Below are 12,821 nucleotides of genomic sequence, written 5' to 3'. Positions count from 1 at the left end.
CAAGATATTTGCTCACTAAACTCGATTACTTCAGCACAAGAGATGCCTCTAACCTAATTTCTACAACCAACATGTTAAAAAAACTAAACATTACACGTCCGACAATATGTCTGAATAAATTTTTTCTATGAATGTGCAAAATATTTTTTTCATACGGTCTAAAACACAGCGGAAGTGATAACTTGGTATTCTGTTGAGTTCAAAATGCAAAATTCAAAATGTTCAAAGAATCTACAAAAAAAAACGAAAATTAGGTTCAAAATTTTAAACCTCAAAATGATTCGCAACATTTGAATACCGAAATTAGATAACTATGAACACAATATGAAGTTTTGTTTTAAAACACCTAAAACACGAAGAGTTCCAAAACTCATTTGCCAATGAACTGTCATTTGGTGCAAACAGTAGCCTAGTTTATGTTGCGTGGGATGTAACCTTTGATTATGAAAAATTCTCACCAGTAACTACCACGTCTGTCAAGTAAACATCTCAGTATATTTGCCCGGAAATCAGTACAATTGTATCAATATACTTGCCCACAAACTCGAGACAGCAAAATTTTACTAGAAAATCAATAGATCAAATAAATAGTTTACACCGAGTACCCAAGAATAATTGACAAATCGTTAAACGGATTCAATCACTAAATTTGCAAAAAAAAATAATGTGAATGTAAAATATTCTAAGACAGTCATAGTGAGATTAATGATTTCGTTAATGAGATTAAACACATTTTTTTTCAACAATGCACCACTAAATATGAACAAATAGTACATTGACATTTGGTTATAAAGACAGTGTAATTTGACACAAAGATGAATGGCTTTGAATGATAACTTTTAGCAGTAGTAAACAAAATTTAGCATAAAATTGAACAAAAGTTGGCAATTAATTTTCGTCTTAAAAAATCAACAATGCCATCAACAAAAAATGATAAATTTAGAAAATTTCGGTAGAAATGATATTAAAACAGATACATATTCATTAGTACGAGATTTAAACCATAATATTTAGAAACAGTGAAAGCACAACAATCAGAACTGCGGGTCGTGTTCAAATGTTTTCCCAGCTTCATTGTCTTTCTAACGAAAGTAAAGAGCAAACACGTATTTTAAGTTTTCTGCAGATGTATCGCAGTCATTCTGAATAGCTGGAAGGAATGTCAACATTGCTTGACGCGAATACGAATCGTGAAATAACTTAAGTTGTGTAGTGAAAGGTTGCGTTGGATTTGTCCAATGCAACTTCTGTACATTGCAATCCCCATTTGAAGTAAAGTTATATAAAATCACAGACTTGGACTTTATTGACCAAAAGAAGAAATTACAGCCATTCTGCTGTCTTCCCGCATTGAATGTTGTCACATAATCAACCGATTCACATCTATGAATAATGAATGGTATGAAGATAAAATCATCTCTAGTGACGTCATAGACCACTACTTCGTTTTCATCTGTCAGCAAACACACGAAGGGAAGAATCGCAGACGAAATTAGCTTGGGCATTGACTCACATTCAAACGATTTATTGCTATGGGTCAAAGCGATATTTTTCTTTTTTGTGTTCCAGTAACACTCGTGAATTTTTTCCTTCGCTATATAGAAGCAAATAAATTCGTTTTTTGTCCGGACATTTAATTTTTGAGCTTCGTAGCCGGTGTGTTGCATCAATACGTCAACAGAACCATCATCTGACTGGATAAAAATGTTCAACATTTCTTGGTCAAAGAAGACATTTTTAACCTTTTTACGAAAAGGTTTGCAAGCCAGTTGTCTCCCAAATTCAATATTATTTTCAGCAATGGAATTGAGCTCTTGAATAAGCAAAGCGCCACCTTCAATAATCAATTGACAAGAGCTAAAAGACCAAGAACCGCTACATTTTCTTGAAGAGAACCGTTGAACAGAATGTCTTTTCGCCTTGGCAATTGATGACTGAGTTTCCGCCCTATTTGAGGCACACGCAGTCGACCCATCACTTTCACAAACAAACAGACGCTCCAGCAACATTTCGATTGCTCTTTTCTTGATTATTTTCAAATCTTTTACAACTTCTACAATATCGCACCTGTCGCCGCAAGATAAATTATCAGACATTGCATCCTGACTTTTTTTGGTACAATCTAGGGACCGCGACTTTAGCAGTCTGAAATCTCGGATCAACTCACAGCCTTCCAGAGAGAGTAAATTTCGAGCTTCGCTTTGCAAACTACCCACTTGACCAACCAACTTATCTCCCTTTTGCTCCAAATTTTTGAACTTCTTGTCAATTAAACCAATAAGTGAATCTTGCAATCCTTGAGTCTCCGTTGTAACAACTTCGACCAAACGGTCTCGATCACTTACATCAGCTGAAGATTTCACTTTGGTTTGTAGCGGCTTTTCGCTCATTTCAGATTCTGTAAGAATTTCAAAAATTTCCTTTCTCAACTCTTTCTCTCGTTCCTCGACAGATCCTAAATGATGCGCTCTGTGATCACCAAGGCATTTGAGACAAAATGTAAGATCGCAAGTTCGGCAAAACTCACTGTGCAGATTCTTATGCACTGAACAAATTACAGGTGTTTCGCCTTTCCAATTTTTGACTTCGTGATCCTTTTTGATATGCAAAATAATACAACCATCACAAAATCTCTCATTCTTTGATGAATTGTTTGTTTTTCGTCGTTTCTTCGATGAGTTACGAGAGCTTTCAGGTTCGGGCAAGCAGTCATTTTCCTCTCGACAAGTTTCACACGAATAAAGACTATTTCCAGGTTCATTGCAAGAAGAACATTTTAGAGTAAAATGAGAATCATCCATCATAAACTGAAAAAGTCAAAACATTAAACAATGTTTGCCAGTCAAAGGTACAGTAAAGTACTTGTCGCCAGCTAGAATTGTCCATTATTTGTTTGAAATAATAGCATGTTTGAAATAATAGCATGTTTGAAATAATAGCATGTTTGAAATAATAGCATGTTTGAAATAATAGCATGTTTGAAATAATAGCATGTTTGAAATAATAGCATGTTTGAAATAATAGCATGTTTGAAATAATAGCATGTTTGAAATAATAGCATGTTTGAAATAATAGCATGTTTGAAATAATAGCATGTTTGAAATAATAGCATGTTTGAAATAATCGCTAACATCAATGATAGGCATCATGACATAAAATGATGAAAAGAAAAAGGGAAAATTTAGTTCGGTTCGACGACACGCATATAGAATGATGATACATCCATGCACGAACGATTGCGAGCGATAACGACACATAATTTTCTCTCCATTGCTATGAAGAAGGTTTACCTGAATGAACAACGCAGAGGATATTCCAGCCTGCTTTAATAGGGGGGGGGGGGGGGGGGGGGGAACAGTTCAGCTGCTGACACGTGAATTAGAGAAATTTAGATCACGCAAAACCAAAACGTCAAAGGCACAAAAGTCACTCGAAACGTCCGATCAAGCAAAAATGTTGCATAAAAACAGCACGTTTACAATAATTGCTTGAGAGCAATTAAAAAGTGAATTCTAGTGTCTCGCAAGAATAATTATTGCAATGATTCTCTATATGTGCGGTATTTGTACTTTTTAAGCATACTTAATTAGTCAAATTTGAGTTCTTTCTATTGATACAGACTATATATTTCGAAGTTTAAATTTGAAATTCTACAGAAACTAGATTTGAAACATTAATCAATCAAATTATAGATCTAAAAGTGTCTGACGATAGTAAAATAAAAAAGGGATACGTTTCCAGCAAATACATTTCGCTTACAAAATAAGCACCTTATAGAGCGAGTACAGCATAGACGTATTGTAGACCATTCTCCGAGCCATTGGAACCCTCATTGACTCGAATAGCTGGAAAGAGTTTGAACCGGGTAGAGCAGTGACCGAAACTGAGCGAGAATTGAATGGGCTGGGAGGGATCGGTCCATTGTTTTTTTCCATTGCTCAAAAGATTACAGCCACTGTAGTTGTTCCACTCAAGTATGGTTACACAATTTGAGTTGACTGACCACAAAAAGAACAAAGTTTCTGTTCTATATCGGCTTGAACAACTAAATGTGGTAATGTAATCGATGGAATCACAGCCATGTACAATAAAAGGGACATATATATAAAACCCTCCCTTCGGAAATCATAGGCAATGATTTCGTGTTCGCTACTATGGAGGAAAATAAAAGGATAAATCTCGGACGAAATCAGTTTTGGCATAGCCTCGCATTCAAACTCATCCTCGTTATGAGTTAAACAAATAAGTTTCTCAGCAGAGTTCCAATAACACTGATGTACTTCTTTTTCAATCATATAAAAGCAAAGAAAGTTCTCTTGTTTTGAGATGTTCAAAGTTTCAGTTTCGTAACCCCAATAACCCCCCGTAAGTAGATCAAGATAACCATCATCCAACTGAATAATGACTTTCGACATGTCATGGTGAAAGAACACACTTTTTACAACTCTGCGATAAGGACGGCAGGTCATTTGTGCACTCGATTTCACTTTACCCTCACGGATGTCACTTATTTGCTCAATAATCAATGCCCCACCTTTTAACAGTATCCGGTATGAATCAGAATAAAAACAGTTTTCATTATAAGAGCACGAATAACGGTCAAACTGCGCTCCTCTTGACCACCAAAACGAAAACTGGTCATCTACTTTTGGCATCAACTTTTTGATCATTTTCTGTCTGAAAATTTGAAATTCTTCTCCGAGTACGACAATATTGGCCCGTTCACAAGTATAGTTTTCAGAAATCGCAGCCTCCTTTCGGTGGGTGCAATCAAGCGATCGTGACTTAAATAACCGGAAATCTCGTATCAGTTGACAACCTTCAATGGAGAGTAAATTTCTTGCCTCACTTTGCAACTCACCAACTGTATTAATCAAATTGTCGCCTTTTTGCCGATCATTTTCATATTTCTTGTCAATTAACCCAATAAGCGCATCTGCCAATAACTTAGTCTCCGTAGTGACAACTTTGACCAAGCGATCGCGATCCCTTTGACCAGCCATGGACTTCAGTTTAGTTTGAAGAGGTTTTTCGCTCAATTCAGACTCTGTCAGAATTTCGAAGATTTCCTTTCTCAACTCTTTCTCTCGTTCCTCGACAGATCCTAATTGATGGTCCCTGTGGTCACCAAGGCATTTGAGACAAAACGTGACATCGCAAGTCCGGCAATGCTCGCTATGCAGATTCTTGTGCACTGAACAACTTACAGGAGTTTGGCCTTTCAAATTTTTGACTTCATGATCTTTTCGGATATGCTGAAGAATACAGATATCACAAAGTCCCTTACTTTTTGATAAATCTACATTTTTTCGTCGTTTTTTCGACGATTTGTGAGAACTCTCAGGTTCGGGTGAAACGTCAATACGCTCTTCACAAGTTTCACACGAATAAAGAGCCTCTTCTGGCGCATCACAAGACGAACACTTTAGAGTAAAATTAGAAGCCATCATAAACTGAAAAAGTTCACAATTTTGGTCATTCAGAACATCATTGCTCATCAACAAGTTTCAACATGCATGATTGATTAGAATTAATTCCCTAATAACACATCATCTTCGTGGGTCAGTTTTTCAGAAGACCTCACAATGCTGAATAAAAGGACAAACAAAAATGCAATGAAACAAAAAAAATGACAAGGTGCTCTAATTTGTATGATCAAGAAGGCATGAACCACCGCCGAAAATGAATGACCACAATCATCAAGTGATGAATTTATGCAATCTTACTGTGAAAACTAACATAGTTAATTTTTGGCCTCAAGCGATCCTGTACCAGCAGCGCTCTAAGAGATAAATTCACACGAGGATCGGATTAGTTGCTCTCAAATGAGATGCCGGAGGTGATGACATAGGAACCAAACTCCTGTAAGGACTGGCCGAATCATTAACCCCAATGATAGAGGAAACTAGTGCCTAAGTCAACACTTCCTTTCGAGGACAAAAGGAAAAAGCAACATAAAACGACCCCTTTGCACCATGTATTTATGCCTTCCCTATATATCTCCCTATATATCCCATTTCCATATATCTTGCACTTGAGAGACTAGTAAAACTCTAATAAACTGCATCCTGTCAGGTTTATCATCTTATCACTTGTCAGACGTAAATTAGAATCGGTTAAACTGATAATTTTCCTATTCCTAGAAGGAAGAAACTTGTTGAATAATCTACCCCCATCTTTTTTGTCAACCTTTAAAAAGAAAAAGCGTGCAATTTTCAAAAGAAATGCAGGAATGAAGGTCAAACTGAGCTCTTAAAGACCAGTTAGATGAAACCTTAACGTCAGTTATTGACACCAGCTTTTGTTGAACTTTTTCCTGAAAATTTGGATCTCCTTTACTTCAGAAAATTTTGATTTTGATCAAAAATGACAACCAGGATTAATTATTCGTTATCTATTGTATTAACTTTCGGTTAATAGACAGTATCAAACTCTCCTACCATTGTTCTCAAAAGTGGATTCAAAATCGATTGCAGAGATATTTCACTAACTTCAAGGTTAGAATTTCAAAAAATTGCTTTCTCGGCTTTTCTATTGCTCTTCGTCATTTACCTGCCGATGATCCTTGTGGTTTTTCATAGCATTTTCCGCAAAACTAATGCAAAAACCCTGGACTTTGGTCAAACTCGCCATGCGGAATTTTAGTACACTAGGCAAATCACAGTCTTTCGAAATTTCCCCTCGCGGATCATGGAAATAAATCTGAACACACTTCTGATCGATTTAAATTTTAGATGTCCTGCTTGAAGTACCTGTAACACTTTTGCTAAAGGCAGCTAACTCAACAAAAAAAACAGCAGACTTTGCAAAAATTAGAACAACCAGCAAAATTGAATGAATCAAGCCATCCAGAGTATTAGAACTAGCTGCAATTTTCGTCTACCTCAGAAAGGGAAGCATTATTTAAAGATTGAAGGTACAATCAAAGCGCATTTTTTCTGGCAGCTCATCATATTCCAATCGCTTCAAGTTCCACACATTTAACAATCGCTATTGTACTCCGATCTAAGTAACAGCTCTGCAGAAGCAAAAAATTATTTGACCGCAATTATGAAAAGGCAATAAAATTTTTCTATTCAAAACTCGATCAAATTGTTTTCTAATTGACTGACCGCAAAAATAATGAAGGCGAACTGAACGCCTCGAAAACCAAATGCTTGCTCGAGATCGACAGAGGGCTTCTAAATGCCAAAACGACCAGCACTTCCGGCTGCGTCGTGAAAACCAAATTTTGAAAAATTTTACTGTGTGACAATAGTTTTCTTCATAATATGCAGTTTCCGACTCCTCATTCGAACCAACATGATCAATAACGAGTTTGAGAGCAATGAGCAAATCATAACTAGATTCAAAATGCCCAATTATTAGAGTTCTGTATTTCACCAATGTGACTGACGACGATTGCCAAGAAACTGTGCGTTTAAACAAAAAATATTTCACATTTTTGAACTTATCTCCCGTAGAAAATCAACACATCGGAAGTTAAAGTTACGAAAGCCTATCACTTTAAAACTTTTGTAGAGGACATTGTATAGCGTCTGTTTTTCAGACTAAAACATATTTGATCTCATCGTCCACGATTACTATGAAGAGTTGCATAAAACAATACTCTCTACCAAATCAAAAGGCATCTGGAACAAAAAATTTGAGTTTTGATCCCATGACACATCTGGATCTGTGGTCAGTGTGCTTTCAATTTTCAATTTGTCGACTTGAATGACATGAACCGACACATTACTGACGGTCTAAGTACTACTTCTTCCCTTAACAACTGATTATAATTCGAACGATAGACTCAAGACCCTATTTTATAAGGCACAAAGTTAAATTTGGATTCAGAACCGTCTTAGGTAAAAGCGTATTTATCGAAAAAAGCTATTATTGTAATTTATACCATTTCTAGATACATAGCGCAAGGCGTTGCCGAAGAAGCATTCTGCGCAGATATTTTCACCAAAAAGGCACAGAAAATTTAACTGCAAAATTTTCAATGCAGTGTGGCTCATCACAAGACAAACATTTTAGAACAGAAGTTGAATCCACCGTAATCTGACAGGTTTGAAGTAACTCAAAAATTTTTTCTGGTTATCAAAACATCACTTCGAGCACATCTCGATCAAGTTTCAACATGCCTGACTGGCTATCAACTAATTTTAACAAACAACGTTCATAATCACATTAATTTTTCGGTCGTTTTTTGAGAAGAGGCATCAACTCTCGTAAAGAAGATGAAGACAAATGTGATTAAACAAGATCTCTCAAAGCACTCTAATTTGAATAATTTGAGAAGCACTAACCAAAGCAAAAAATGAAAACGAGGAAAATGATGAAAACTTAAAATTGGCAAGTTTTTGCCATTAGTCAAACCTGGCGTTCTCGCTTTCTAGAAACAATTAACTCAAAGTAGCGTCGCACGGGGTGCTGTGGTAGTTAGTAACCACTCTACTCCAAGTTCTCGGTTAATTTGGGGAGTTGAAAACCACAATAAAATCCATACAAGTAGCGCGGCATTTCAACGATGACACCCAAAACTTAGAAAACATTTTGGTCTTTAACTTTCAGACCATTTTAATTTTTCATCAACTAAGGCTTATCGCAATTCTGGGACTCTTTGTTAATAAACTAATCTCATGTCAAACTTTTGAAAAACTGATTTAAAACTCGATAGCTGAGAATTTTAAGAATTTAGACTAAGTTCAGGCATGATACGAATCCCAAAATCAGATATTGCCTTGGTCTAAGTCACTAACCTGTTGATGAACCTCGTCGGTTTCATGGCTTTTTTAAAAAAAGTAAAAGTAACATCAACAGTCCTGCGAATTAATAACTAGACAGTTTTAGACCGTTTTTCTATCGTTGGGATCATAGTTTGCTTCTAGCTAGCTTTTCAATGTCTTGTTTGAATTAATAATAACTCGTAAAGGCAGAAAAAATTACAAAGGTTCTTTAGTAATTAATTGACTGCGAACAAAAAACGAATGATAATAAACTCATTTACAGATTGGTTCAACGAAATTTCTTTTAATATAATAAATTAATATAATTAATATAATATAATTAATAAAGTTCCAAGCATCAAATCCGAGCGATCACAATAAAGCTATACAGCCTGTCTTTAGTCGCAAGGAGAGATTTTCTGTTTTAGACATCCCATTAAATTTTTTAAGAATGAGATCGTCCCAAAAACCCCATTTAACCATTCATCTAGAACAGAACGGACATGATTTCCTACCAAAACAACTTCAAAGAACATCAGGGTCTATGATATAATTGTCTCTTAAATTATGCAAAATGCAATTCATTTGAGATTCAGCTGTATCAATCGCTATGAAATTTTCTATTGTTATTTTTGTCTAGTTTATTAAAGTATTGTACAGTACTTCATTTCTTACAGAGATCCTTTTTCTGTTGTTTCTTTTAAGTTTACTTGTGAGCAAGTTCCTTCACTCCTATTTCACCTGAGAGTGACAAATTCAACTCCTTTTGTGCCCTAAAACATTTTTCGATTTCACTTCAATGATTCTGTCTAAGACGCGCGCAAATAATTTTGATAGTCGGTAAAGATGTAAAAAATGATAGTTTGTTTTGACTTCTTTGGCTTCTACTTTTTTTCGCATTTTCCTCAAAGAAAACTGATTCTCAATAAAAGTTTTGCTGTCTTTGTTTTGGTTTAGCCATCGTTTTAATTGCTACTCCGTAGGTCAATAGGTCATACTGCAACAGCGATTGTATGTGCTGTTAAAAATTTCCGATTAATTGTTTTAAATTGAGTTAACATCTTACATGAAACAAAACACTGATGAAATTAATACACTTGCTTTTCACCGGAGAGAAATGTTCTTTCTTACTTAAGTCTAAATCTGCACATAAGCCTAAATAATTTGCACATGATAAGCTCCAGAGAACTTCACTTTCAATTGAAAAGATATCTTAACAGTCTCCCTTGTGGTTAAACATTCAAAGTTAATTTTTTCCTCCATCGAATTCAACATTTTATAACCATCTGCTTCTAGTTCAGATTAAACATATTTTCCAAATACGTTAGTGTCATCGGAAAACAGCATAAATTTAACCTTTTCAGGCACGTCAGGTAGATCGTTGAAATAGATGATGATCAACTGGTCCTAGAACTGAACCCTGTGGTAATCCACAAAGAACCTTTTATAGTTGAAAAGTCATTTTGTATTTGAGCAAACTGCATTCTTCTTAGGTAAATTTTGTAATCGTGTAAGTAACTGCATCTTGTAAATAACTTTTGAGCAAGCTGAAAGTTTTTCATCTAAAGCCGTATGTGTCTAACATCAGTAGTAAGATTTGATGATCAACGGTATTAGAAGCATTTGATAGATCAAATAGTGTGCAATGTACCATGACGCTTCCGGTTAGGTTAATTGGAAGAATCTCCATAGTTTCAACTTCTACTGAGGAAGCCCATCTTTTTAAAGACAAGATCTTATATTTGAATAAGTAGCCTAACAGTCTTCTCTATATTATCCGTTCACATATTTTTCCAAGGACACGTCACACTGATATTGGTCTATAATTACTCAAGTTCTACACCTAAGACTGGTATACGACCTACGGCTTTGATAAACTAGAACGATGAGCGGCGGCTCAAACATTTATTAGGCATAACAAAAACGATCCTTTGATTCTGGTTTCTTGTCTTTCAGGCTGCCATCGCGTCGTGAAAGCTCCTTTCTTTAAATATTTTTCATCTGATCAACCTTTTGTTTTAACAATTAGTGATTCCAGACTTTTCGTCTGAATCAACATAATCAGTACTAAGTTTGAGAACAATAAGTAGAGCACAAATTGAATCAGTATTACAGTTTTGTGTTGCTAAATTATTATAAATCAATCTTTCTGTAGGCTGCTTGGCGTTGCTTGGTACGTTTTGATTCTCGAAAATTTAACTCCTACAGAATAACTTACAATCAGTTCACCAACGTTAACCACGCCACCAAAAGCAGAAAACATCCTCTGTTAACAGAAATTTTGAAAAAAATAACGTTGGCTACTGCCGACAACTTGGCCCTAACACCAGATTACAACAAAGATTATGAAAGATGCAGAAGGTTCAATGACTAAAATTAACGACAAATCAACAGCAAGCTCTGATAATTTCACGGTCATTTTCTCAACAGCAACTATAGTAACCTTTTACTACATGAGCTTATCGACTGCCATGTAGACCAACAGTTACACAACAGAAGAACGCAAATTTACAGAGCACTCCACAAAACTGTCAGAAAGTTGGCGACACAAGACAAAGATACAATGCAACATTTTGCACGTCGCTTGTTTGTGCTTTCAGACTGCGAATATGGCATGATCAAGGGGGGTAACATGGTAGGTCATTGATGTGCGACACCACAGCTGCTGCTAAAAAAGTAGAAAAAATGTAGAAAACAAATTTGAAGGCCAGTAATTTGTTTAGGTAAGAAAAATACTACTGAGACTCAAAATTTGGTTAAAAATCACTGAAACTCAGAACTTTGACCTCGATTGTAAAATTTTTCAAAACTTTATACGAACTACAATGCAATGAGGTTCATGTCTGCCTCATTCCAATTACCAAATTAAAAAAAAACAAGCCATACTGTGCCGAAAACTTCAGCAAAACTGGGAAAAAGGACTACTGATCGAAATTAATTATAAAGTTTGATTGGAATAATTAACCTGAAGAATTTTATATTTCCCATATTAACCATGCAAAATTTTCACATGAACAGAATTATTCATAGCTTCCGAAAGTGACATGCGCCGCAGAATACAGATAGGTACACAAACAAAAAAGAGTGAAAAATTTTCGTCAACAAACTGAAAGGGCTTTTAAAATTAGCTGCGCACAAGCGGGCAAAAACGTTTAGTGAGAGAAAGAGGCCATTCAGAAATTTTTACTTTTTCACCTTTGCATTGTGATCAAATGAAAAAAAAGAAAAAAAAACGTCAGACAACAAAACAAGAAGATTCTCCATAACTTCAACTTTTACTGAGGAAGCCCATCTGTTTTGAAGGCAAGATCTTGAAACATAGCAGTCTTGAAAAAATTTAAAGAACTTTTATTGGATAACCAAAAACAGGCCTAGAATAGAATATGAATGGATTGCAAAATTTATTTGGATAAAAGTTTGATAAAAAATAAAGAAGTAAAATTCGAAGACAACTTGCGTCATGTGAACAAGTAGAACCTAGCGTAACTTTGTTCAAGCACCGCTTTCTCACTCTGATGTAAAATTAGAGTAAAAAAATAACACAGCCAAAACAATTGCCTTTCTTGCTCCACTACCTGTTTCGGAGTGACCAAAATCGTCACTTCAATCTGAATTAAAAACCATAAAACTGTGTTAACAGATCTTAAGAAAAAGCCTTGAAGGGCTGGCTACAGCAGAATACAGATGGGAACACAAACAAAAAAGAGTGAAAAAGTTTCGTCAACAAATTGAAAGGGCTTTTCAAATTAGCTGCACACAAGCGGTAAAAAACGTTTAGTGAGAGGAAGAGGCCATTCAGTGAGAGGAAGAGGCCATTCAGAAATTTTTACTCTTTCAGCTTTGCAGTGTGATCAACTGCAAAAATGAAAAAAATACAGCACACGACGAAACAAGATTCTCCAAAATTTCAACTTTCAATGAGGAAGACCGTCTGTTTTGAAGACAAGATCTTCAAACATAGCAGTCTTAAAAAAATTTAAAGAACTTTTACTGGATAATCAAAAACAGGCCTAGAAAAGAATATGAATGGATTGGAAAATTCGTTTAGAAAACAGTTCGATAAAAAAAAGTAAAAATCGAAGACAACTTGCTTCATGTGAACAA

The sequence above is a fragment of the Convolutriloba macropyga genome, chromosome 13 (assembly GCF_964194025.1).
Source record: "Convolutriloba macropyga chromosome 13, txConMacr16.3, whole genome shotgun sequence".
NCBI lineage: Eukaryota > Metazoa > Xenacoelomorpha > Acoela > Convolutidae > Convolutriloba > Convolutriloba macropyga.
This window is presented reverse-complemented; position numbering follows the sequence as displayed.